The sequence below is a fragment of the Haemaphysalis longicornis genome, unplaced genomic scaffold, assembly GCF_048455015.1.
Source record: "Haemaphysalis longicornis isolate Haplotype H1 unplaced genomic scaffold, Haemaphysalis longicornis Haplotype H1 scaffold_53, whole genome shotgun sequence".
NCBI lineage: Eukaryota > Metazoa > Arthropoda > Arachnida > Ixodida > Ixodidae > Haemaphysalis > Haemaphysalis longicornis.
Window position 1 is genome coordinate 217,705 of NW_027526389.1, and position 27,016 is coordinate 244,720.

General features: G+C 45.8%; 1 long non-coding RNA gene across 1 annotated transcript in view; it reads left to right on the forward strand.

Moving 5' to 3' along the window:
• The first annotated feature begins 3,513 nt into the window (after positions 1-3,513).
• The window catches only part of LOC144140872 (uncharacterized), a 45,674-nt gene continuing 22,171 nt past the window's right edge, over positions 3,514-27,016 (forward strand). Inside the window, exons 1-2 of the long non-coding RNA XR_013316374.1 lie at positions 3,514-3,720; positions 22,265-22,422. This is a non-coding gene — a long non-coding RNA (uncharacterized LOC144140872). The remainder of the gene's footprint in view (positions 3,721-22,264; positions 22,423-27,016) is intronic.

A 27,016-nucleotide genomic window follows, 5' to 3' on the forward strand; every position in this document is an offset into this window, starting at 1 on the left:
TTTCGTTGCTGCCTAATCATCCCATTGTCTGCTCACAATCATGTTGCACATTCCCAACGGCAACATCGAAGGCACTATGCCTAAAATAAGCCCAGTGTCATCCACGTGCTGAAATACCCGGGAATGAAGTACACAGTTTCAAATGTCATTGACATATAACTTAAAAAGGAAAGACGCGAAGATTAGAACTTGCAGTACGCCAGACTGCAATACTTGCAGGGATCGTGTAATTGTACCTACTACAACATTCTGCTGGCAGTTACGTATGCAATTTTTATTTGCCGCACGAAAGCCTGCAGAAACCATAGTGATTCTTAGTGGATGCCAGTAACCAAGCCCCCTTTTTTAGCATTATCTATAGGTCATTTTTAAGCATTTACGGCTTCTTTAGTTGGAGCCCACTAGACAACGAGCAGTGTCATGTCTACGCTCGGACGGATGCCACCCATCTGTTTATTCTTGCCACCTTCACCGCCGTTGCTCTGCTGTTAATGATTGTAGACGATGTACGTTTTGATGAACAGGTCGCAGCAAGGTAAGGCGACTAACAACGACTAGGTGTTATCAAACGGTGGCATTGAATGTTTGTGATCTGGCGTATCGGGGAACGGCGGGGTTACAAGCCTGTGGGAAATAAAGGCAGCATTCTGGATGCATCCGTTGTTACTTCTACTCTCCTAAAGGTGGCGCGTTCGCGCTGAAAGCGAAGGCGGAGTGCTTTCCATGTACGACTGGATGTCGCGCATACGGATGGCGGCATGTCTTGCTAACCACACTTCTGGAGCTGGGTAGATGATATCTTGGCTATTATTTAATTTAGATGCGGAGCATCTTATAGTCTGGGCATGTCCCGCGTCGGCGTCCGCACTCACACTGTGCATGCGCAACTCTCGTCCTTCCCTCTCTCCCACAGCTGCGCGATACTCCCGCCACCTCGTCTCTCGTACCAGCTGCGTGCACTTCGCTTTCGCTTCTCCCGCGTTCTCGCTTTTGTTTCGCGGGGCATGCTCGGCGCTTGCGCATCTCTCCTCCTCTCGTCTCCTCTCCTTCAAGCTTGAATGTAAATCGGGTAGCACTCTGCGCGCGTTCAGTTCAGCGCTTGCTGCGGTTGACTCCACTTCACCCCGTTCTTCCGATGAAGTGTGATGGAAGCAACAGTCCCGTCAGTTAGTGGGTCCCCGAAATTCGACTACGAACACAACGGAAACACAACGGAACCCCAAGATGCTCCGCATCTACTCAGCGTTCCCTTCGGGAAGATGGGGCAAATTTTTTTATTTATTTACTTTATTTACTTTATTTATTTATTTATTTATTTATTTATTTATTTATTTAATTTTTATTTATTTATTTATTTATTTATTTATTTATTTATTTATTTATTTATTTATTTTGACATACTGCAGCCACACAGGGCTTTCGCAGGAGTGGGTCAGGTACAATGTATAAGATAAAACAAAATAGGCTCACAAACAGTGTTATACAATACTATTCAATTACTCTCAATTTCAAACTAAAATTCATCAAGGGAAAGCGCACACAATCACAAAAACCTACCTATTTGTACTTCCTCGATCTTCAAACCGATCGGATAGCTAGGCCTTTCTCGCATAACAAGCCTTGCTGGGGCAGCACCGTCATGAGGCTTTATGGGAGAAATGCTTACCCATTAGCTCTTGAGAAGAAGAAATCTTCCTCCACTCGAGGGGGTAAAAACGGCCTCCTCCAACTTAAAGGGAGCAATTTTTCTACCCATTATGGAGCTATGTAGGATACATTCCTGTTTTACCCTTGAAGGAAAAACTACCACACCGTTTTTTCTTATAGTGCAGATGGGGAAACGCAATCACCATGACTTTAAATATCATCACGGAATCGACAAGAGCCATTAAAACCTCATTACTGGGATAATATACATCGGCTACAAACCTAATATTCCGGGAGAGCTGAAGCGTGTACAAAACATTACATGGTGCCCTGGGCCCGAAGGCTTGGAAGAAAACGATAGTGCTGACTCGCTTGAGAAAAGTCTCACCAACCGAAGCTACGAAGACAATTCCTACGCCTTCTGACCACGCGAATCCTACGGAGAACGTCTTAAAGAAAAAAACTTGAAAGTAGAACGCTACACGGCACCAAACAGCCATGATGCACAAATACAAACAAGACTACAAACGAGGCGGCAGCCTTGATTTGTCAAATCAAATCAAGGCTGCCGCGTATGTTCCCAGACAGTTTTAGGGAGGGCTGGTATAACTGCAACAAAAAAGCCACGATTTTCCACACTCAAAGAAACTGCCCAGTTATATAGCAAACCAAGAATGATACCACAACTCATTCACTAGAAACACGGGAACCGACTCTGGCCAGTGAGGCCTTGGAATGCCAGCGCCAGCTGATCGACAAAGCCTGGGCCGTGGCCGAAGATTCTGGGGCCCTCCATCCAAATTTCTCCCTTTATTTCCTTCCCCAGCTTCAAAGCTTTGGTGAACTGAACTGTGGAACGTCTGCAATAAGGGAGGGCACACGCAAGAAGTCTGCCTAAGTAACGTCACTTCTTCATTACACCTGTGCTTTGCATTCCTTCTGAAATTTTCTCTAACATGTTTAGTGATTTTTTGAAGAATGCAGTTCGAATGCGTTTTCGAAATCAAGGGCCCCCTTACCAACCTTCGTGTACATGCGTTACTTTTGAGAACATCAAGCACCCCACACGCCAATTCGAATAACTCATTGCGCCCACGCAAACTCACTTTCGCGCCGTGTAGAGCGCATGAATGGGTGTTTAAGTGGGCTATTTTGAGTAGCGCGTCATGAACAAAAGAAATGCTATGGCACCCAATGGTATATTGGGTTACCGGCGAAGCGCATGACGGGACGAAGTTCTTCAAGAGAGAACAGAAAGATGGACAGTCGGGTGAGTTGGTGACCTAACATTGTGGCGAAACAGTGCAGCCTAATAAAGGCAAGAAGGGGTTAAGCAGTGCGAGCGCTGCCCTTGTGCGAGAAGAGTAAGGGACTGTAAAAATATTAGTGTGGGACTGTACGTGGTTTGTGTGGGTGAGTGTTCCCGCGCGCGCTCTTGTGTGTCCGTGCGTGCGTGCATGGGGGCGTGGAACAATTCACATCCCATTATTTTTGTATTTAATTTTCCACCTCGCTCGGACAGTTGAGAGACTAAACTAGCCATGGTTGCAGTTGGAAATTAAACACCTTCTCTTGATTTCACACGCATACGATGGGTAAAGCAAAAACAAAATATTCCTTCGATTGCCGACATTTCCATCTTTGACTGACAAGGCGACCAGCCGGTGATAAAGGCAAACAATTATTCCAATACAATGTTTACTTTCTGCAATCTGCCGGTTTGTAATTCTGCAAGCGTGAAATGTCAGTCCGGTGATGCATCTTCGAACAAAGGTTCTCTAATGCGTGGGCCTATACGACATACGTCTTTCTCTTCGGAGACTTTATAAACAGTCCTCACCAGTCTGCGTGCGTTTTAGATGACAGTCTCAGCCACGATACTTCAAAAGTTCTCACAAGCCTGCACATACAAACATAGTTGGCCATATGCACATAAATTTAGGAATGAAATTGCACGCGTTTTCGGTTCTGTATATGTTTTACACTTGCTGCAATTTATGCCTAGGAGGATATTATCCAGAACTACGGATTGACCACTACCATAATTATTTCAATTACCAAGACATAGTAAGGGTAAGAGAGGGATGGTTTTCTATATTTTGATAGCAGCGGTTTCGTTGCATGCAATGGTCACATTTGTATAATGAAGCAATCTAATGAATTTACTACCCTGAATTAGCGGTACGATACTGCCTTTATTCCAGATATTTATTTAAATCCATACGAAGCGTAATGTGTGTTTTCTGTGTTGTACTTCGGGCCAGATAATGGCAGATGAAATGGGGCGTAAGCAAGCAAGTAATAAGCCTCCAAAAAATTTGTGGCGCTGGTCGGAGGGCTAGGGGTAGGAAAGACAAGGGCGAAAAACTGACGCCGCGGGAAGTTGGTTTAACCAGTTATCGCGTACAGGTTCCATCAGAAGTAATTAGAGCATGGGAGCTGTGGCCGAACTGCGTACGAGCGCCGTGTAGCTGCATCGGCGGTAAAATGAAGGAGCAGAATACGCATGCGTGCCTGCCGACACCGACAGCCCATCTATACTTCTCAACCACTTCTTTTAACGCGGCTTCAAGCGTGGTGGGTAGCACACTGGTCTCGGCGGTGGCGCTGATAGCAGACCCACCTAAAAATATTAGAAAAGAAAAATGGTCACTTCAGATCCCTGAGATTGCGACGACTCTCCAGCATCTCGCTTGCGCTGAAAGTGTGTGAGCGACGCTGCCATATACCGCGTCTGGTATAAGCGCCATCCCTGAGACCAGTATGCTGCGAATATTAATGCTTGAAACCGCGTTAAAAGAAGTGGGCAGAGAAGTACAGATGGGCTATCACCATCGGTAGGCGCGCATGCGTTTTCTGCTCCTTTCGTTGACCGCCGGTGTATGCACGGCACCCCTATGTGGTTCGGCCCAATCTCCCGTGCTCGAATTACTTCTTACGGCACAGCTACCTTTCCTTTTAAGTGCGCGGTTATGTCAATCTTTTTGTTTCTTGATGTACCGGGGAGGTGTTCGGGGAGTGAAGAATCGACCACCACCATGAACTCTCTATCAACGTACGTATCTTCCTGCTTCCTGTCAAGCCAAATAAATTGGGTTCACAATGCTTCAATCAATTTTACAGTTAAATCATGGCTGAAGTTCGAGATACAAAACCCTGTTTGGGCATTTTTAAATATTCTGCTTTTAGGAAAGCTTTTAAACAGAGCTCTTGGAGCGGAAATAGCAATACTTTCGAATGCTTGGCTTGTATCCAACCCGAAAATTTGCATAAAAGATTCCATTTTGAAGGCACATTCTTGACTCTCATGAGCGGATATCCTTGTAATTGTATTTTTGATTTCCTTCAATCCAATACTATCATTTAAATTGAACATTTGAATGCACATCTGCACTGTTGACTCCAATGAGCTGTCATTCTTCCACTTATAAAAATTACTTTTTTCGAGAACAACTAAAATTGAGCCATCAGTAATATCAAAGGCATAGTGCTTGTTTCAAGCTTTTTTCTGCAAATGATCAAGTTTATATACTTACTTCCCAAGTAGCTATCAATGTAAGAAAATTTCAGGCCTTTTGAGTAATATCTCTGTACTGTTGCACGTTTATTGGTTTACACTGGAACTTAAGATATTTTATTACAAGGGCAATGTTGCCTGCGCAGCTCTTCGTAGCAAACATATTTGACGGCCAGAAGAACGTGCGCCACATGATGCCCCTTTTGCCTTGCAGCAACAGTGACGAAGGCCCATTGCAAATGAAAAATCGGTTATTTCAACCTTATGCTGAGGCCTCTTCTGACGGGGCCCATGTTCGCGTGCCTTACATTTCTTGCCTGGCAATTGCGGCTTCAGCTGAAATGTAGGCCGAGTTTGTGGAACTGCACTGCGGTTGTCCCGCTCCTTCAGGGCTGGAGCAAATCACGAGGGAGAAGGAATGAAGACGGAGTCATCGTTTTGAGTCATCGTGGCTGTTCGTTATTTCGGCGCGTTAGCTTGAGGCAAACGCTTAGTCGGGGATGCTACTGTGGAACTGCCTATTACTAGGGCCCCATCTATTTTTGTTCAGCTCCCCCAGAAACGCCATGCGGTAAAGCCATATGTGAGGAGGCGCTAACAACCCGCTTCACACCATAGTTATACCCAGTTGTTTGAAGGGCCAGACTTTCGCGTGTTTGCGTTGGTTCGTTTCCTTGCATGCTTGCTTGCTGAAAGGTGGCTGCTGCCGAAGGAGGCGTCCGCCGGGGGAGAAGCTTTCAGCAATGAACGTTTATTGATTAAAAGAACGGGAATGAGTGGTGATGGTCAGCACATCCTTCCTCCAGGAGGCATGGAGCCTTTGCTGGCTCCACGGCTTCTTGCCAGAGCGTTTTGACGCCGGGCTGGTGAGTGCAGACTTTTACTGATCAGGGTAAGGAAAGACGACGGAATTTGGGCGGTGGGGGCATGAATAGACCCGGCGGTGCGTAGGGAGGGGAGTGCCACAGTATTGACACTTATCGCGGAAGATGGATTGCTACATATGAGAGGATTGGGTGGTTGTGTAAGGTTTCCGTTTGAAGTTTGCGATAGATATCTGCGTGATAGTTAAATAACGTGCTGGGGGGGTATGTTCTTCATGTGTGCTATAATGTAACAACGGTAGGCTGTAGCTGTTCTCTACGGAGGCCAGGTGGGTAACTTCACGGTCCATGCCTCTCAGGGTAACTTGTGTTGAGGATGAGTATGCCCGCGAATGGGCTCCTCCGGCCGCAGAGTGGGCTGCTTCGTTCAAATAAGACTTCAGTCAACAGGCGTCGAAGTAATGGGCATTTACATGTCTTAGAGCAATCGCAGGATTGGGATGGCTTGAGGTGGTTCCACCCCATCTTGGTACAATCAGTGGGCTTGTTGAAAGTCCGAAATTGTGGTTAGATATTGCTGACTTCGGTGAGTATTGCTGGCATGGCATAAAGCTGGGGCTTCTGCTAAGCATATAGATAAGTTGAAGTACGGCGCTGTACTTTGAAGTCTCCTTTCGAGTCGAGGATGACCAGGATGGTGCCGGATGAGAGTCGTCTGCGTAGTTGTTTGTAATGTGAGTTGACCCTTGCCTCTCGGCGGCCTTAATTAAAGGCAGGGTGCATATGCTTGGATATCAAGAGAAATTATACACTTAAAACGCACAATTTTAAGGCTCAGAAAGTTTAGACACAAAAGAACTTCTCATATGCACTACTCAAAACTAGTTAGCGAATTGTCTCGCATGATGAAGACAGCAGTGAAAACAGCTAAACAAAAGTACTTCTATGTAACGTTAAGTAACTTCATTAAAACAGCCCCTTATAATTTTTGGCCTCATATCTAGGGACACTACCTCAAATCTAGGGATACTAAGCGGAGCAACTCGTTGCCAACGGAAACCTTAACCAAGGCTACTCAGTTTAATGTTTTTTTCCAAACAGTATTTACCATCGACAATAACATTATCCCAGATAATGTGACCACACAGGGCATGGGTGAGGTACCAGGCGAACTTTCCATAACGGAAGGCAAACTTTCCAATTCTGTCTTTAATACTCAGCCTCGATACAAAAACATCCAGCGGCCCTGACAATATTCCAGACGCCTTTCTTAGAAGGTTTGGTGAATGGGTTTCTACATACTTACTGTTGATATTTACGAAATTGTTACAAACATGCGAAGTCCCACAAGAGTGGAAAATTGCTATAATAATTCCAATACACAAGCCTGGGGATGGTTCAAATCCTTCTAACTTTCGTCCGATTTCGCTGACTTGTGCAGCAGGCAAAAGTTTAGAGCATTTAATACTTAAAAACATCGTAACTTTCGTTGAAAGCCATTCACTAATTAGCCCTAACCAACATGGATTTTGGAGCGGTTTGTCGACAGTAACTCAGTTAGTAGATACTGTACATGACCTAGCCTTAATGATTGATAAGCGTGGTCGGGTTGACATTGTGTTCTTGAATCTATCGAAAGCCTTCGACCGCGTTTCGCACCGAAAACTAGTTTATAAGTTGCAAATCATTTTCGGGCCCGGCATTCTAACGAAATGGCGAAAAGACTATTTGTCAGGACGTAAGCAGTTCATTGACTTCGAAGGGCAGTCATCACAATGTGTTGACGTCTAATCTGGTGTGCCTCAGGGCACAGTTCTGGCTCCTATTCTTTTCCTTCTTTTCATCAACGACTTAGCAAAAGATATAGAAGCAACAGTGCGCTTGCTCGCAGACGATTTTATTATCTACAAAGAAATACAGACCATGAATGATCAGTTAGTTTTGAAGGATGCTCTCAAAAAAATTGATAAGTGGTGCCAGAACTGGCAGATGACGATAAATGTAGAAAAAACTGTTTGCATGACTGTCACGACAAAGAAAAACCCTTTATGTTTTCCGTACAAAATTCACCGAAGTGTCAATGAACACAAACACTTAGGTATCATTATTTCTTCTGATCTAAAATGGAACAAGCACGTGTCATACATCCTGACTAAATCTCTCTCAGCGCTTCTTTCCCTCAAACGATCCATCCGATACGCTTCGGCAAAAACCAAGGTACTTACATACACGTCACTCGTGCGATCTATCATCGAATATGGCGTCATATGCTGGTTCCCATGTATTAAGTGTGCAATAGAAAGTTAGAGGGTGTACAAAGAAGAGCAGCCAGATTCATCTATAACAAATACCGCCATCGTGATTCACCAACTGAACTGTTACGCTTACCTGGGCTCCCAACAATCAGCGATCACGCAAGATACCTACGAGTAAAATTCCTCTTTCTTCTCCACAGAAATTCTCTAAAAATAGACAAACACTGGTTTCTAACACGTTTCGATACAAGCAATTTTAGAACGAAACACAATAAACAATTACTCGAATACAGATTTCACAGCGACACCTTCAGGTATTGCTATTTTCCGCAAGCCATCAGAGAATGGAATATTTTACCCCAAGAACTTGTTGATTGTACGTCCCTTGGCTCTTTTCTGTCCGGATTGTCTAATCATGTTACTACGTAAAAATGTACGCTTGTTTTTTGCTTTTGAATTTGCTTCGCTAGAAAATGTCGCATTGTGTATGTCGCAGCATGGGTCTTATTGTTATGATTGCTTCAGCCGAGGCAAATGCCTCTTGCTACTCTTGTTGAAATATGTGTGATGTGAATGATTATGTACGTTTTTCGCCTTTCACTACTGTACCCTTTCCTGCCAAAGCCTTGGTTAGGCTAGCAGTATGTGCAAAATAAATAAATAAAATAAATAAAAGAAGCGCCACCTTCCCTTTTTTGCGCATGTGCAGCGGAGCTCGTTGAGTTGTGTTCTTGGTGTCCTGTAGGAGCATTAGGCGATGAAGTTGTGAGTTTCGCTGGGTTTCAGTTAGTGCTTGAAGATTGTTGTGCAGCCCCAACTGTTTTAGTTTTTCATGAGAGGTTTACATGGGGAGGCCTAATTCCATTTAGTACCTTTTCCTTATGAGCGCGTCAAGCTCGCTTAGCTCTTGAGAATTGAGTTCGAAGAAGGGAGTTGCATACAGTGCACAGCTAAGTAGAAAGGCTTTTCGAAATCGGTATGTGTCGGTTTCGACGAGACCGTGTTTTTGAACTGGCACATACCGTTTTAGGTGGGTGAGATGCGTCCAGGTTTTGTGAACTTGCGGTTACACGGCCGAACCAGAACCATAATAGTGGGAAAGTACGCCAAGAGCTATAGGTGTGTGAACTTTGCGAACGGGTTGCCCGAAAATTGTGACGTCTGGGCTGGTGTCTGAAGCAGTGGACTTTCTCGCGTTTTTTTCTTGAGGACGATGAGTGCCGACTTAGAAGGTTAATATTTTATTCCCCTTGGTAGCAGGTATGAGGTCATTTCATTGTAGGGTGTCTTGCTGTTCCCTGCTTGAACCTTGCAGAGTGTGGGTGTCAACTCCTCGGCATAGAATGCATGCTTGAGGTTTGGTATCACATTAAGTTTAGCACCACCAAGGGCGAGGGCCTGCATACTAAAAAGTACAGTACAAATTACAAAGGCCTGGGGCGGGCCTTTGGCGGCCGCTATAAAGGTCGGTTACGCAAAGTGCACAAGCTTGACAATGGCTATGCTGTTGCTTAAAAAGTCTTTGACATAGTTGAAAGCTTCGATCCGCAGTGACTTTAGCTAAGATTTTCTAGTATAGCTTGATAAGTGACTGATATCCAATGCCAGTGTCCCTTTAGGGGTGCACATGGTGCGGCTAAGATGATCAATGACCTGTTACTGCCGTTGCACGAGTACACCATCAACTTGGAGTTCCTGTTGAAATCTAAACATTGCTAGAAGATATAGGTTTTGCTCTTACAGAAAGTTGAATAATTATGTATGCACGACGTGTTCAATAAAACTACCTACTCACGGGGTACAACACATTGGCCGGAGTGACGTCGGCGAGGCGGGTTTGTTTGGTTTCGGGATCAACTGGCCGTGTGCCCTCGTCCCAGTTAAAGAGCTGAAGTGTCAGTTTTAACTTTCATCTTCTAGATTTGGAAGATGCGGAAAGGGATTCGGTATTTTATGGGTGTGGTGTTACGAGTGAGATTAGCAAGGATTGAATGCAGTTCTTAGAAGGAGAAGGGGCATCAAGGTCTTGATCGGGTCGGCCCAATACAGGTTTAGGGATGAGGCCTGGGTTGTGGGAGTTCAAGAGAGGCTGTTACGGATAGATAGAAGTAGCTCCCTGTCGTGGAGGTCACTGTATTTTTTTATTTGCCGTATCTTGTGGTCGGGTTTGGTGAGGGTGTTGGAGCTATTCAGGGGAAGGCGGAGAGGTGCAAAGTTTTTTGGTACTAAGGGTGCGTTTGAGTTTGTCACGGCACGAGAGCCAGTTTTGTCTTTGTAAGGTGGCGGCATAGTCCTCCACAGGTTAAATGAGGCACGTTGTGCGCTTCTTAAGCTTCTTTAAGAGATAGTGGTTTATCCGGGTACTCGCTGTCTCTATAGATTTATGAGAAGTATTAATAGTTGGAACTTCAGCATTCATCATACATTCGTCGGAGACAGAGGAAGGAACGTCATTTATGTAGATTAAAGATAATAAGGGCCTAATATGGGTCCTTGCGGGACGCCAACGTTTGCCTGAAAGCGCACCAGAAACACTAACTATTAATACTTCATTTTACGGGTAATACGAAAAAGCTGTAAAGATATGGGCCTACTATGCCATAAGAAGCGAGTTTTCTGAAAAGGATGGGGTGGTCGATAGTAATAAATGCTGTTAAGGGCGACAAAAACCAACCCAGTAACCTTAAGGGTCATGGTTTGGGCCTGTTGGTGATGCATAATGGAAACTGATAGCGCAAAATAGACACGAACAAATTAGACACGGACACGGACATAGCGCTCGTCCTGTTGTCCCCTTTCTTTGTCCGTGTCTAATTTGCGCTATCAGTTTCCAGTAACCTTAACATTGTATATTTCTCGTTCGAATTTATCAGTAAGCGCTATGAGGACTATGGTTGTGGAATACTCACGGCGAAAACTGAATCGCCGTGGTGTGAGAACACGATATTTTTTGAGACAGTTAGAAAAGCCGCTGTTGGTTTAAATTTTCAACCACTTCACTAAAAAAGGGGAGTATAGATATTGATCGATTATTTGTCATTAGTGCTGTGCCACCTTTATTATATATTTGACTAACTTTGCTTAAGTTGTTCAAGAAAAACAGCAGTTTTATATATCAGATTTAAAATATAAGCCAGAGGTTTTTCTATATAGTAAATGACCTCTTTAATTTGGAAGGCGTTGATGTCGTCAACCCCATAGCTAGTATTTTTCACGTTAAGATTACTACTTCTAACGTCGAGATGCGTGCAAGAAAAGACAAAAATTATCGTCGCACACGTTTAAGGCTATCCACATCATTTACTGAAGAGTGGTTATCTGTGCGATTAGCGGTGTCGGTGCTTGATGGTTTCAAAAAGGCCGTGCTTGAAGCATTCGGAAAATCTATTGGGTATTGGAATATGTTGTTGTCTCAGTAAATTTTGCTTATTTCATTACTAGGTGTTGTATTGTGCAGAAAAGTATTAAGTAGGGCTCCATTGCTTAGAAACGTTATTACCTTCATAAGTGATGTTTTTTTCAGGTAATGTATTTGGTTGGCCTTTAGTTGTTACGCGAAGGTTCTCGAGATTTTTTTTTGTAAGGGTGTTTTAAAACAGCGTTGAGCGGTTGCGTGCTCTATTTCGATGCAAGTTTTCTTTTTTATGCACACTATTAAGTAAACTGTGCGTTACCCACGCACTGTGCGGCGACGAGTAAATTTTGCGATATAATCTGACCTAGGTGGTAGAATCTATTGCGTGTTGCAGAAAATGCGGCATAAGCATTTTCAGGACCTGTAAGAGAAGTAACATGAGTTAAATGGATTATTCTTACTATTTCGCCCAACAGTGTTTTTAAAACAGAGGATTTTGAGTTGGAGCATTGTCATCCGATTGGCCCAATCAAATCGCAGCGCGATAACGTGGTGATGTGTGAGATTTGACCGCATAACAAAAGCATCTGGTGGAGTTAGAATGTTAGCGCGTGACCAATGAAGGTGCTTGTACTTTGACACGAACGTCGTGTTGGAATGCTGATTAATTATTGAAACCTGTGACCTTGATAGCAGTTTGGGTATTCGTTAACACTTGAGCAGTCATCCAGAAGCTTTATGTTTATGCCTCGTAGCAATACAACGTCTTTTACTTATCCTTTGTTGAATGCAGCACTCCGTAAGAGGCGGAGCAGACATTTTGAATAGAGAAACTAGAGCCGCTATAAATACAGCCAAATATGCTGTTTTTATTAACCTTACGAAATGTTGCCCTGTCAATTTTCACCCAAAGTGATCCGGAATCTGTAGCAAAATGGAGAAACGAGCTAGTTGGTGAAAATCTATGAGGGGAACTTAAGCGCAAACTGACGCAGGGACGAGGAGAGGAAACGACACCAGCGCTTACTATAAAGTCAAGGTTTTATTAGGATCAAAAGCACATATATACCCGGTCAAGACCCAACAATCAGTAACGTGTGTCCGTCGCACATACGTACTGGTGATACATGAGCACAACCACGCTTCTTTTCTTAGTATTGATTTTGTTATAACCACTTTCCCTAAGCAGTTACACTTATTTATTTAAAATGCTCAGTGACGGGTGACCTTACATTGCGAACCCCTAATCCGGATATGGAATGCTTCTGTAAGCTCTCCGGTTACTCGGTCTCTGTGTTTAAAAAGCCCTTGCTTGTCTGTGAAGCACCGTTTACAGCCGGAGTCTGTAGAGTCTTACGTGCAACGCTTAATTTTCGTGGCAACCAACGCAATTTAGAGAGGAGTTTTCTTCTGTATGTGAGAGAACGAATGTTGCGGGTGTCCTAGAGTGACTAGATATCGGCTCGTGATCGCTTGCACAGTATATTAAGTATTGGGGCGTTAGCCCGTGGGCAGTGGGGCAGTGACGTGCAAAGCCGAACGCAGAAACCCGATAGTAGTGCACCCGCTACTCACACAGCACCCGATAGTAGTGCAGCCGCTACTCACACACACCCGCTACTCACACACGGCAGAATGACGGCGCAATGAACAGCGGTGCCCCAAAGGTAATGTGGAAGAAAATCTCGCACAGCGCGCAATAAGGCGGGTAATCTCCGCTTTTCTTTCTCGGCATGGCAGTGCAGGCAGGCAGCGCCTATTACGGTCAAAGAAGGTGCGGAAGCCAAGAGGATGGACACAGCGAGGCGGGACACAGCTATCGCGCTGATACGGGCCGCGCGTGATCACATTCTGCCGGTCTAAGCCAGGGGTTATCACTAGGTGTCTCCCGCGCAGTCCGGAGCACGCCACTTGAGCGTTATTGGCAAGCGTTTTCTCGACTGTACATACTGTATAACCTGCGCTTCGCTAATTTTATCGGCATTCTGTATGGGATGAGCGACCTCTTTCAATTGTTTCACAAGACGCTGACACGTGGCCTCGAGCTCAAAGAAAGGAATGCCAGCGTTCTCCAGACCAAGTATTTTTGAGCGCGCGTAGGATATCCCATTCTTAACCAGCTCTGAATGAAAACAAGCGATGTTTAGTAGCGACTTGCTAGAACGGGGCGCGTACATACAGCACGCATAATGCTCCAAAAAACGTAGCACGAGGTCAAGGAATTCCAAAGGGCCGTCGACGGAAACCTATCCAGTAAGATTCGAATCTTTAACATTGGTCCTAACGCCAGCAAGGCCAGCACATTTGATAGAATCTACGATGCGGGCTATGACCAAAACATCGTCCACATAATAAAAAACCTTCGAGGCAATGCCCTACAATCCAAGGTGCACATCACATTCTACCTTGCCCAGAAAAATATTGCGTCGGGCTGGAGAATCTTTCGACCAAATGCATACTCCCGGTTTCTGTACGTAGACTTTTTTTTTAAAATCCCACAAAAGTACTGTGAAGGCAGGAGCTCACCACGACCAAAAACGCCGCCAAGGGGGTTACACAATGATTCACAAAGGCCAGCTCGTCATTTTCATTTGTAATGCAATGTCAATCTATGGCTTTCAAAGAAGTTCAAATGAGTCTGTGTTTTTATTTTAAGCTTGACTGAACAGACATGACCGCCCCCCCCCCCCTGTTATTGGATGTGTATCGATAATCTTATTCTGATGAGCCTGATGGAGAACAATGAAGGTTCTCATGAGAGTTCCTGAGCCAAGTTTCTGTTGTGAAAATTATTGCAAATTGATGCACACTCGTATTTAGGAGTCACCAAAATTCATCTAAATGTTTTCTAATGCTTCGCGCATTAAATTGACCGGCCAGTTCTCGGTTTAACCCATACCGGTGGCTCAGTGGCAATGGCGTTGCGCTGCTAAGCACGAGGACGCGAGTTAAATTCCCGCCCGCAAGAGCCGCTTTTCTGATGGAGGCGAAAAGCCAAAACGCCTGTGTGTACGAGATTTCGGTGAACGTTAAAGATCCCCAGGTGGTCGAAATTAATCCGGAGCCCTCCACTACGGCGCGCCTCATCGCCTGCGTTGCGTGGGCGCGTTAAACCCTACAATCATCATCAGTTCTCGGTTTACTGTGAATAAAAAACAGAAGTTCGTTCGTGTTTACGTAAACTATGGCAGGGCGCATAGGGCCAGCGCGCACAATGCCCGGACGTGTGATGAGAGAGCGCTCAATGTCATAAAACACGCGTACGTCTCGTTCATCCCGCATTACGTACACCCAGCACTCATCGGTTTTGCGAGCTTTGATGTGACAATCGGCCGCCCACAAATACTGCCATTTCGTTTCCTTCTTTGGGTTCAGGGCCATTTGAAACAACCTCTTGGTTGCAGCTGCCAGGCGTTCATTCACGTAAACAGGGTATGATTCTTGCACGTGAAATCTGATATGCTTGGTCTGCAGACGGGGATTTCAGGCATTGCTTACAATTTCTACATTTTTGCCACGATAACAAAAGCGCGAAACCATATTTCTTGTTTTTAGCGCTGCAGGAACGCATGGAGGATGTCGAGATGCCTATCTGGAACGGGGCAAACAATCGTATCGCCAATGGCTTGAACTATGGCCAAACAGTCTTTTCCTTGTCACTAAGGCAAACCTTTGGTGTCGACATTACTCTAAAAGGGACACTGAAGTGAATTTGTCAAGCTCCCGTTTTTGCTTGCACTGTGTAGACTGGCTCAAATTAACACATTATTCATCGTTTATCCGGTTGACAAATCGGTAATTATTTTACAAAGCGCGAAAGAAGAAAAACTACCATGCGCGGTTTGCGGCGGCCGCACCAACTAAAGGCTGTGACGTCAGGAGGGGGGGTACCGTGATTGGACGATGCTCAAGGTTAGCAATCAAACAAGTTTCGGTTTCGGTTCTGTAAAACAACATGCTTGACATCCGATGGCGTTGTTGGATGGTCATTCTCGATATCTCAGTAATCGCCGTACCGCGCTTCTGCCATGTTGTCGGCTGTCAAATGTCTAAGATAAACCTCCCAGGGCGGCTTGGAATCGTAGAAATCACTAGACGAGGCCTACGCAGTGGATGAACGCCTTCCGCGTCACCGCAGACTCTCAAATGCCATGCGCTTTTCCCGCATATTCGGAGCTTGCCTCACTCATGTCTGTTCGTAAAAAGCTAGTTCGCACCAGGCCAAGGGTGTGCTGATTGAGGCCTAGGCCCACTGCTCGCAAGCAGTCGGTGCTTGTGGCAACAGCACGCCAACGAGAACTCGCTAGCGCGTCATTGCCAGTATGCGCGCGTTCTGCGATCTCGCTCGTGGAGCAGTGAACGTTACGGCCCAAAAAGGGTGAACTCAGTCCAGAAAACATGGGCCGCATACGAAAAAAATCAACTTAAAAAAAAAATTCCCCCGCATTTCCCCGAGGGGGAGAATGTGAAAGTGCGAATGCACGGTTGTCGGCCCGCTTGCGGCGCTTGCGCTCGGCCCCCGCAGCCCACCGCCTCGCCGCCTTCTCTTCCATCTCTTCCATCGGGTTTGTAGTATCACGTGTACACCACGCAGTTATCAAGCCGCTATAACGCCGCTGAGTCGCCAACGCACGCCGCTGACGACGTAGTTTGAATGCGTTAAAGATATAAGGCGTGTCAACACTGATATCACCGTCGCGTCCGTGGCTTGATCGGTAGAGCGTCGCGCTGAGGCCGCGAAGTCCGCGGATCGAAACCTGGCGCCGGATGCTGTTTCTTTATAGAGGAGCACTGCGGACGCCGACGCCGCCGCCGGCGGTGGATGGTTTGGGGTCGCTTATAAAGTGTATTCACACTTAAAAAAACGTACTCTCGGGGATTCAAACCTGCGACTTTCAAAACAGTAATCCCAGCGCCTCAAACCACTAGGCCACGAGCCGGCACTGACCGGGCTGGATATATAAGGTCTGTAATGTATAATCAGTTTACATTTTTATTTATTTTAAGCATTTCAAGTACTTTATGTGACTATTTGTTGTATAGCGCTCCTGCAGTAAGCGTCCCCCAAACTTCCACAATATGTCACGTCTAGCAATTGCATTTCTTTGACGGAAAAGCGTTCGCAGATGTCATAGAGATGTGCGGTCGTGCTGCTGACCGCTGTGCTTGTTTACCCAGCGCAAAAAATGCTTTCTGCTCCCTAGTTTTGCGCTGTACGGTAAAAGTTTCAGTTGATTTTATTTTCATAGTACCTATACTGACTTCGCTGACTCTTCTCCCGCCTTCAATTGGCCTTAGATTTTCCTACTAGTGTAAAGTCAGCGAAGCGTCGCATGTGCACTTGTGCAGCGCTTGTGTGGAGCGACCCGGACACTGAGTTTGACACAGTGTACAAACTAACAAAGTAAAGAAAGACACATTATTTCATTCACAAAGGTGTTGTGGCTTAGTTTAAATTGAGCGAGCGAATAGCGACGACCCGTCGGCGGCCGGCGGACGAAACGCTGGGCCGACTGACTCGATCGGTAGGTCGGCTGGTCGGCGAAGTAGCGCAGCCATTTTCCAGCTCATCTCCTGCTGACGTCACACGAAAACGCCACAGGAAATGGGCGAGCGTAAAGCGAGGAGGACAGCATTTTCGAATTAATTTTTCTACTAAATAATTTCGCGTAAACGCGGCCAGAGTGGTCGAAACAAGGCCTACGGACTCCGAATTACAATTTACGCTAGTAATCCCGCAATGTTTACAAATGACTTCAGTGTCCCTTTAAGCGACTGCTTTTCGACATCGTTAAGTAGTTACTTTAGTTCTGTGTTTTTTTACGTCCGTGCGCAGTTCTCCGCTTTCAGTAGCTTGTTTTCAGCTTCTACTTCCACGTTTTTGTTAAATAAAGCAAGACTCTTTCCGTGCACGTGCAATTCCTTTTTTGTGTGCTCAACTGTCCGTCCAGAGTGTATCTCGAGTTTAAGGCAAACCCAAGGAAAAACCTTCTTCCAGTGTTGTACGGAACGGCGTTACAAGGAACGGTGTTCCTGGAACTAGTTTCTTTTTGGAGGAACAGAGGAACGCCACCGTTCGATTATGGGTCGGTGGAACTGTAACGGTAACTCGTTAGGTTTTTGAAGGAACGGCAGGAACGGCGTTCCTGCCGTTACATCGCTAGGATTTGGCTGTTTACGAAGCCAAGGCTCGAGTACAAAAATCCACAAGTCGCTACTGCATTTCTCTTCCTATGAGCTGGTCCATTTTGCCGCCCTTCAGCCGTAAGTACTTCCTCAAAGGTCAAAGGCAGAAGAATAACCGCGTAGCAGGCCGCAGCTTGTGCTTGCTTTCATGCTGGTTGAACTTGTGCGGCGTTGGAAGGGTGAATAGCGTAGCCGCGTGAATGCTTTTCACCTTTCATCGTTTGCATGGGGAGGCCAGGACGCGCGTCTGGCAGATATAATTGGTCCCTGGCGGGAAAGATTGTGTAATACGGGTTCCGGAGATTTCGGTGTCGGACATTTAGGTGCAGGACGTTTCGGTGCGGACATTTCTGTACACGGACATTTTGGTGCACGACGTCTTGGCCCAGACATTTTGAGTCACGGGATGCCCCAGGCATTCTTTGAGCAATTTAGCTTTAATATTGTAATTTCGTGACTTGATATGATTTTACGTTCAAAACTTGTGCTTGCGCCACCGTGCGTGGAAACGAACGCTAAACCCTTGCGGAGCATTGCCACGCAAAACCCATTTTCTGTAGTAGATGGTATAAATTAACGTTGGTAATTTGCATCCGTTCAGCCCTGTTTTTATTTTAACATTCTTATGAACAACCATACTACTTTAAGTGTTACCAAAGCGCTTTGCTTTCACTTCACCCAACGGTGCAAGACGCTGCTGCTTTTAGCCCAACCCCACCTCCCTCTCCCCCACAGCAAAACGTCCACGAAAAAAAGAAAAGAAAAACGAGGTAGATTAAGCGCGTGTGCATTCCGTTTTAATTATTTTCTCAATAAACCTCGTATTCGTTGCATTCGGTGTTGGCTATACTTAAAACTAACCAACCAACGGTCGCACTTACGGTGGCCTTACTTAGGGGAGGGGAAGGCTGAGCTCCGCCAGCTACCAGCCCCTTGGTAGAGAGAGAAGGCTATCACTTGTGGTTCACCATTGCGTCGACTGCACTTCGACAACTTAAAGAGGACTGCTGCCGCTCTCGTCACACTAGCCTATTCCTTTTTCTTGCACCCGATAATGGGAGAAAGCAATGTATGCCTGGGGTGTCCATGATATGCGTGACTTGAAGAGTTAATTCCCAATGGGGAGACTGAAGGCGAAGAAAGAGCGATTCCTAGAGTGGGGGCGCCATGGGTATGACCGCTACGCGCGGAAGGGCGTAGCCAGCAAACGATAGTGGCCATTGTGTTCTCCGCGGCTTTTTGGGTGGCTTTTTGTTGCACATTATAGAGGTTTAGTGAGCTCATGGTGAATGTAAAGCATTTTCCTGTATCACTGTGGTGCGGCTTCGGAAACCGTGAACGCCGCCACGCCTGTAGGATTTTCAGGGGAAAGCGAAAATAATTAAACTGAAAAAGAAATCTGGTCGAGATTCGAGCGTGAAGGCGGGGAGGAGGGGGGGGGGGCGCTAGGATAAAGAATTAAAATGTGCTGAATGCAGGCATGTAAACATGAAACGAAGGTTGGTTTTCCCGAACAGGGTGGGTGCGATTTGTATGCACAACCCGTGCGCGCTGCGGCTGTTGTCAAAAAGGCCCGTTCTTCCTCCACGGCAATATCCTAGACCAGTGTTCGCAAATTCATTTTAGCAAGGCAGCCCAGTCTGCGTAATACCCTTCATAGGGTTTTCTGCATTCTGGGGGGCTAGCTAATGTTTGTTACGTTTTGGATATTGAGAGTGTGCATGTAATTTATGTAATTTCAGGGTGTATATTTTCAAAAAATACAAAAAAGGCATCAGACCACCGTAAACACCGGTTAATTGTCTTAGCTAAAAAAGAGCGAATTTAAATTAACGACCTGTCGTAAGTGAAAAAAAAAACGTGTGCTAAAGAATTCAATCGGCTGCATAACAGGTGTCCCCAGGAATAGGTATTAAACAAAAAATATATACATGTAGAATTTCTAAAAATACCTGGCAAAGATCAAACATGGCATCAATAAAAAATCATTCACTGCTCCAGATTGTTGTCCATAACCCACGTTAAACGGTAATAAAAATATAACGGCTGTCGCAAACAGGCAAGCGCCGGATAATTTGGTCAACGAAAAGTTGGTGCACCGAAATGTCCGTACACCAAACTTTCCGCACCAAAAATTCTGCACCAAGAAGTCCTGGAGCCGTCTGGAGTTTGTCCGGTGCTCCCTGACAAAATTCGCCCAAGAGATTTTTGCTTGATTATTTTTATCTCCAGATAATCTGCTGACGGCGGTGTTAATATTCGTCTAATATACGTAGTTCGATGTGAGCTTTAAATTTCTTACTTAATCTCGCCTAGGATTTTTCGACACTAAATTTTAATTTAAAACTTAAGTGTAACGTTAATGTTACGACACGTTCCAATTTTTGAAATGGAACTGGAACGCCTTCCTTTCGCAAAATAGGAACTTGTAACGGGAACTCCTTTCAAAATTGGGAAAGAACGAGGAACGAGCTTTCGTTCCTATTTTAGAGGAACGTGTACAACACTGCCTTCTTCACAATGTCGGATATTTTGTTTTGAAAGTTTTCTTGTAACTGTTTTATTTTCTTTGCCGGGACGTTGTTTCTTTGCATAATGTCATACCAGTAATCACAACAAAACAAACACCAAAACCAGCAGCAGCAGCTGTCGCGGCAAGCGGCTGACAGAGGTTGGAAAAAGGGAATAGGCACATGTGCATGGAAGGGCTATTGCTTAGTGCAGCTCCGTAAAGCTACGATTGCCGCTGCTTAATGGTGGTCCTCCCGTGTCGGGGCTCTTTTTGTAGGTCCCACAGCTATCGATTGAGTAGTGGTGGGCAATTTCCGAGATGCTCTTGGGATAATGAGAGCAGTGGTGCAGACACCGGTCGCCCCGTAGTCCTCACTCACGTGCAGCTCCCGATGCGGTCACGAAACTGTGCGTGGAAAGGTGGTTGTTTAGTGAAGCTCCGTTCAGGCACGACCACTGCTCCGCTACAGTTGTGAAGCACGGGAAATAAATGTAAATCAATGCTTTCCGTGAGGACATCTTTTTTAGACATAGTCTACAGCTTTCATATGTTGCGAGGCAGACACTTCCCTCACTGTTCAGTCAGCCATCATGCCTCCAGTTTCATTTCCGAAAGAATTGGTGCGCAACTAGCAAATGTACGACATTGATCGCCCGAGTTTCTGCAAGAAGTATCCATGGCAGGAAGCGGCGAAAGGAACATCATGCCCTGCAGGTGGTTAGGTGACCCGCCTGACCTTCCAGTTTCCTGTTCTCCATGCGCGGATGTTACTATCGATGAAGCGTGCCCGCTCCCTATTCCAATCTCTTCGTCCGTAAAAAGTACTCACTGCTGGTGTTTACCTGACCGATCCGACCTTGTCTTCTATGCAGTTTTCACTGAAAGAGCTCTTTGTGTACACTGTAATCTTCGTAACGACATGAATCTAGTAAACATATATTGCTGTTGTGCTTATAAAGTGCACTGGATTGTTTGTGCGGTACATATATTTTCTGCATGTAGAAGGAAAAACGTTACAAAGTCTGTTTTGTGCACCATTTTTAAACTAGAGCAAAATGAAGTAGAGACGTCGTTAACATTTTCTAGGTCAACCGGAAGGTGCGCATGCCGAAGAATTTGCAATGTGCAGGCTTACGTCCTTAGCGACGCTAAAACGTTTTAGGCCCAACAGCTAGAGAAATCACGTTTCTTTATCACTGTTGTTAAATAATTTTGTCACACAAAGGGGTAAAGCTTATTCTTTGAATTCTTTGTGGTCAAGTAGGCTTTCGTTCGGCCTAGAAAATTTTGACATAGGGTGCACATGCACATCATCACATAGAAACACAGCACAGACAGACGTCCAAGCACAGTGCGAACAGAAAACAATATTGGGTGTGTGTATAGTGGCTTACTTCCATCCCCACGGTTAGGCTATGCGATCGGCAGATGCGCATTCCGCAGTCTTATTATCTCACCTAGTAAGCCTCACAAACCCTCCCAATACACTCATAGGGCTCCCTGAATTATCCGTAATTTTTGTCTCGCAAAAGTCCATGGGGACACTTTTTTGGTGAATTCGCGCCAGCATTTTGAACCGAACTAAGGATATTGTGTGATCCGGAAACCGCTCAAAGCAAATGGACCTGGCTCGCAGCTAGTGAAAATTGCCAAGAAATGGTTCCGTCCAAAGCTGATGAGATTTGTGTCTCTGCGGTCTAAGATATAGCGAGAAAATCTTGATCAGGCTAAATGGCGAACAAGTATTCTGAACTGAGCATTGAAGATGATCGCAGCTCCACTCTCCCGCCAAGTTTGTCAGCGTGCAAGCTTTTGATCGCAACTAGGAATAAAACTACATCTAATAAAGCATAAACCAACGGCCCACACCAGCTCTGCCTTTCTTGAACATTTATTTGTAATCCCAATATTCTGTACTCAAAAAAAGTATTTGCGTTCGTGCATTCATTCCCGAAATTATATATTCAGGAATTTAACACAACTTCGAGGCGCTGGCTTTACGGGGTGAGCTATAAACCTCAAACTCATAACATTCAAGAGGAGTGTCTACGATTCATAACAGATACGGCAACTATCACAGTAGATCACGTCAACTACACGATGTACTACGTCAACTACAGCCAACCGTAAGTTCTTCTAGCAGCCACCAGTTTCATTCCTCCTTATAAAATGACTGCCTGAAAAGTAAGAATTTATTGCGTGAATTTTGTTTTGTTTATTTCCGAAGAAAAGCTGCAAATATATTGTCAATAAATTTCATTCAGACGTAACAATAGCATAACATAAGATCAAATTTCGTAATAAGAACTCGTATGAAAAGTTGTACACCTATTTTAATTTCACTCGTTTTTCTTCAAGGCTTCTGTACATAACGTTAGTAAAGGTCGGAAAACTTGCGCTTAATTGGCCACATTAGGCTTGCAAGGATATCCCTCGCTTAGACACGACAGAAACGATGTCTCTTTCAGTCGTGTTCCCGAAGTGTGCCCCGTTATTCTCGCGGTGCATATCCTAGCGTTGAACCATTAGGTAGTTTCAAGCTAGGCAAAAGAGTGCATAATTTTTAGTATATCATTCAGAATGCAGGCTCCCATTGGGATAATCATGTGTCAACAGGATTAAAAACCAACTACATCGAGGTTTTCAACATGCTCTTTCGGAGGTACGAATTACGTGCCCGACCGCGGGGAGATAGTAGCGAGCCCCGCTCAACACGTTCACCCATGCCCGCACATGTAATTTTTAAAAGACAACGTACATATAATAAAGCGGGAACGAAAATGAATATACAAAGAAAGGGTATCCGCATACACTCAAGAACCAAACTAGCAAGAGTACAAGAAAGAAAGAGGAGGCTTCGTATTGTTTGAAATGGGTGGTACGGTAGAGAACAGTCCGGTACAGGACAGAGAAGTGGGAGGAGGTGGGTCGACGGGACAATAACGGTGGGCCAGTACACGCATCTTTTTTGCTTGTTTCTTGTTCTGCCCATAGTGAAATAATCGGATACTCTTTTCTTTTTTCTTGTCGAGCTTGCTTTTACATGGCACGTGCTGGAGCCTCTCCGGGCCAATTTTAACGCGCTGCTTCTTTACTTGCTATCATAAATCCTACCAGGTGTACTGATAAATAGAAAAGGAAAGGGGCTACTGAACGAATACCATCATTTACCCTCAACACTGCCTGGGGTTTCCGTTGCACTAAATAATGAGGACGTGTAAGGCTTACCGGAGTATTTTAGTTGTTTCGAACATAGGTCGGCAAGATAGAAATATTTCACTCAAAATCAACCAAATTTTCTGTCGCTCTCTACTCACTTAAGCTCAGAGTCAAAATCGCTCGTACTCACTCATCCTTTTTAATCTTCTCACCTGTACTCAAACTCATAATACATGACCAGTACTCGTACTCATTCGTACTCAACTCATCTGTACTCACTTGTACTCGTATTCAGTCTGTACTTGCTTTACTCGTACTGCATTTGTACTAACTGGTACTTGTACTCCAACTGTACTTTTACTCGAGGGCAAAAGTGTTTGTGCTAATTTACACTTCCAGTCAACCACTTCCATTTACCTCCTCCTCGAAATATATGGGCTCAACTTTGTAACGGAAGTGTCACTACTACTGCTTGTGCACTTCACAATCAGCAGTGTGCTGCCAAAAAATGATGCTATGGTTGCGGTGAATTTTGAATGTATTTATACTGTGCATACCCGAGTAAAAAGCAAACCAAGCGTTGTTTTGGACATTACGAGGTGAAGAATTTTACACGCTGTCGTGGAGTTGCAGGCGTCGTCAACATGCCCTTGCAAGTACTGTACTTAAAGGAACACTGAAGTGAATTTGTCAAGCTCCCGTTTTCGCTTGCACTGCGTAAACTGGCTCAAATTAGCTCACTTTTCATCGTTTATCCGGTTGACAAATCGGTAATTATTTTACACAACGCGAAAGAAGAAAAACTACCATGCGCGGTTTGCGGCAGCCGCACCAACTAAAGCTGTGACGTTGGGAGGAGGCAGCACCGTGATTGGACGATGACCAAGTTTAGCAATCAAACAAGTTTCGGTTTCGGTTTCGGTTAGGTAAAACACAACCGATGGCGTTGTTGGATGGGCATTCTCAATATCTCAATTATCATCGTACCGTGCTTCTGCCATGTTGTCGGCTGTAAAAGGCGTAAGATAAGCGTCCCAGGATGGCTTGGAATCGTAGCATTCACTAGCCGAGGCCTACGCAGTGCATGAACGCCCTCCGCGTCCCCGCAGACGATCAAATGGCATGCGCTTTTCCCCCATACTTGGAGCTTGCCTCACTCATGCCTGTAATGTAAAAAGCGTATTCGCACCAGGCCAAGGGTCTGTTGATTCTGGCCTGTGCCCACTGCCCGCAAGCAGTCGGTGCTTATGGCAACAGCACGCCAACGAGAACTCGCTAGCGCGCCAGTGCCAGCCTGCGCGCGTTCTGTGAACTAGTTCGCGGAGCAATGAACGTTGCGGCCCCAAAAAAGGTGAACTCAGTACAGAAAACATCGACAGAAAACGAAAAAGTTAACTTAAAAAAACCCGTACCCGCGGGGATTTGAACTCGCGACTTGCTAAACACTTGCAATGACATACCTAGCGCTCCAGACCACTCGGCCACGGGGCGGGCTACGCTGACCTTGGTAATATAAGCTATATATTGGATAACCCGTTTACACTTTAATTTAGTTTTGGCATTTCAAGCAGCTTACGGACTTTATGTTGTTTTGCGCTCGTGCAGTAAGCATCCCCCAAGTTTCCACAATATCTCACGTCTAGCAATTGCATTTCTTAGACGGAAAAGCGTTCGCCGATGCATAGTCGTGCTGCTGACCGCTGTGCTTGTTCGCCCAGCCCAAAAACGTGCTTCCCGCACCCTAGTTTTACGCTGTACGGTAAAAATATCAGTTGATTTTATTTCCTTAGTACCTATATTGACTTCGCTGACTCTTCTTCCGCCTTCAAGAGGCCCTATATTTTCCTACTGGCGTACCAGTCAGCGAAGCGTCGCATTTTCACTTGTGCAGCGCTTGTGTGAAGCGACCTTGACTTGGAGCTAGATACAGTGTACAAACTAACCAAGTAAAGAAAGGCACATTCTTCATTTCACAAACGTGTCCTGGCTTCGTTTCAACTGAGCGAATGGATTGCGACGACCCGTCGGCGGCCGGCGGAGGAAATGCTGGGCCGACTGACTCTGTCTGAAGGCCGGGGAGCCGTGCGGTAGCGCAGCCAATTGCGAGCTCGGCTCCTCCCGACGTCACACGAAAACGCCACAGAAAATGGGCGAGCGTAAAGAGAGGACAGCATTTTCGAATTAATTTTTCTACTAAATAAAATCGCGTAAACGCGCCCAGAGCGGTCGAACCATGGCCTGGGGACTCCGGACTACAATTTGCGCTAGTAATCCCGCAATGTTTACATATCACATCAGTGTCCCTTTAAAACTACTACTCGCGAGCGCATGCACTTATGGGTACATGCACGCGCCAGTAGTGCATGTCAGTGTGCCAGTGTGCCGCGATATCCCGAGGCAGAAATCTATAACATTACCTCTAGCTGAAAACTCGCAGAACCACTCTAGGATGTTCACTTGTATATTCACGCTTTCGCATTTACAAAGTTCTCGGAAGTTTCCTTGATCGCTCATGGCTCTTTCCTCTATAGACGCAGCGTCTCTTCCTCCTGATACACTGTTGTTGATTACGTGAGTCGTCGACGTGCATACAAACAAACACCCGGTCGCCAATCCCCACACGAGATCATACCGTGGCTACCCCACAGCAGATGAAGAAAAGAACAATATCAAGACAAAGATGGCTACAATGTGAAACTTTTTCCCAAGCAGCCTGAGTCAAAGTCCAAAGTCCAAACGGCTTCTACCATGTTGGAATGGCGCAATCTGATAGACGTCGGCTTCATAACGCCAGGGAGCCAGGGTCGGTTCCAACCACGGAAGGTGTTTTAAGTGTGGTGCCCTGTAGGGGCCCGGCTGCGTATTGCCAAACCATAACCCGTAGGGGCCCAGGCCCACCACACCCCCTAAGTACAGGCGCAGCCAATGAGGTTAAAAAAATTGCAATTTTTTAACCTTCTTGGACGCAGCACCGTGACGTCTCTACCTATATGTGCGCGACTTCATGCGAGGTGGATTTTTAAATGCAGAGCATTTCTTAGCCTCGCCTGTTCCTGCGTCGGACGGTGTCAACAGTTTCGCGTCCGCAGCAGGTGCGCCTCTCTTCCCTCCTCTCTCTCAACAGCAGTTTGCGCGCGCATGCGTCGTAGTCAGCCTGTTCGCTCCGTCGCGGTCTCGGCGTAACAGGTGCGTGATAGCAGCGCGGTGGGGCGTGGAAGGGCGCGCGCTGCTTGCGCATGCGCGCTCTCCCCCCCGTACTGCTCTCCCTCTACTGCGCGCGCTGCAAATATAGCGGCTAGCGGTCGCTCGTGTTTCAGTCACTGCGTTGCTCCTTCCTTCCTTGGTTGACGCTCGTGCCCACGTTTACTCGTGTCTGCTACTCCAGCATCACGGAAGAAGCGATGGAAGCAACACTGCCTTCAATCAGTACTGAGGCCCCAATGCTCTGCATTTACTCGTGTTCCCCTCGCGGGAAGGCGCGGGAATTTTTTTCTTTTTTCCCCCTCCCCTCGTTTCGGCTGCTTTGCGGGCGGCCGATGGTTTCGCTACGTGGGCGGGGCT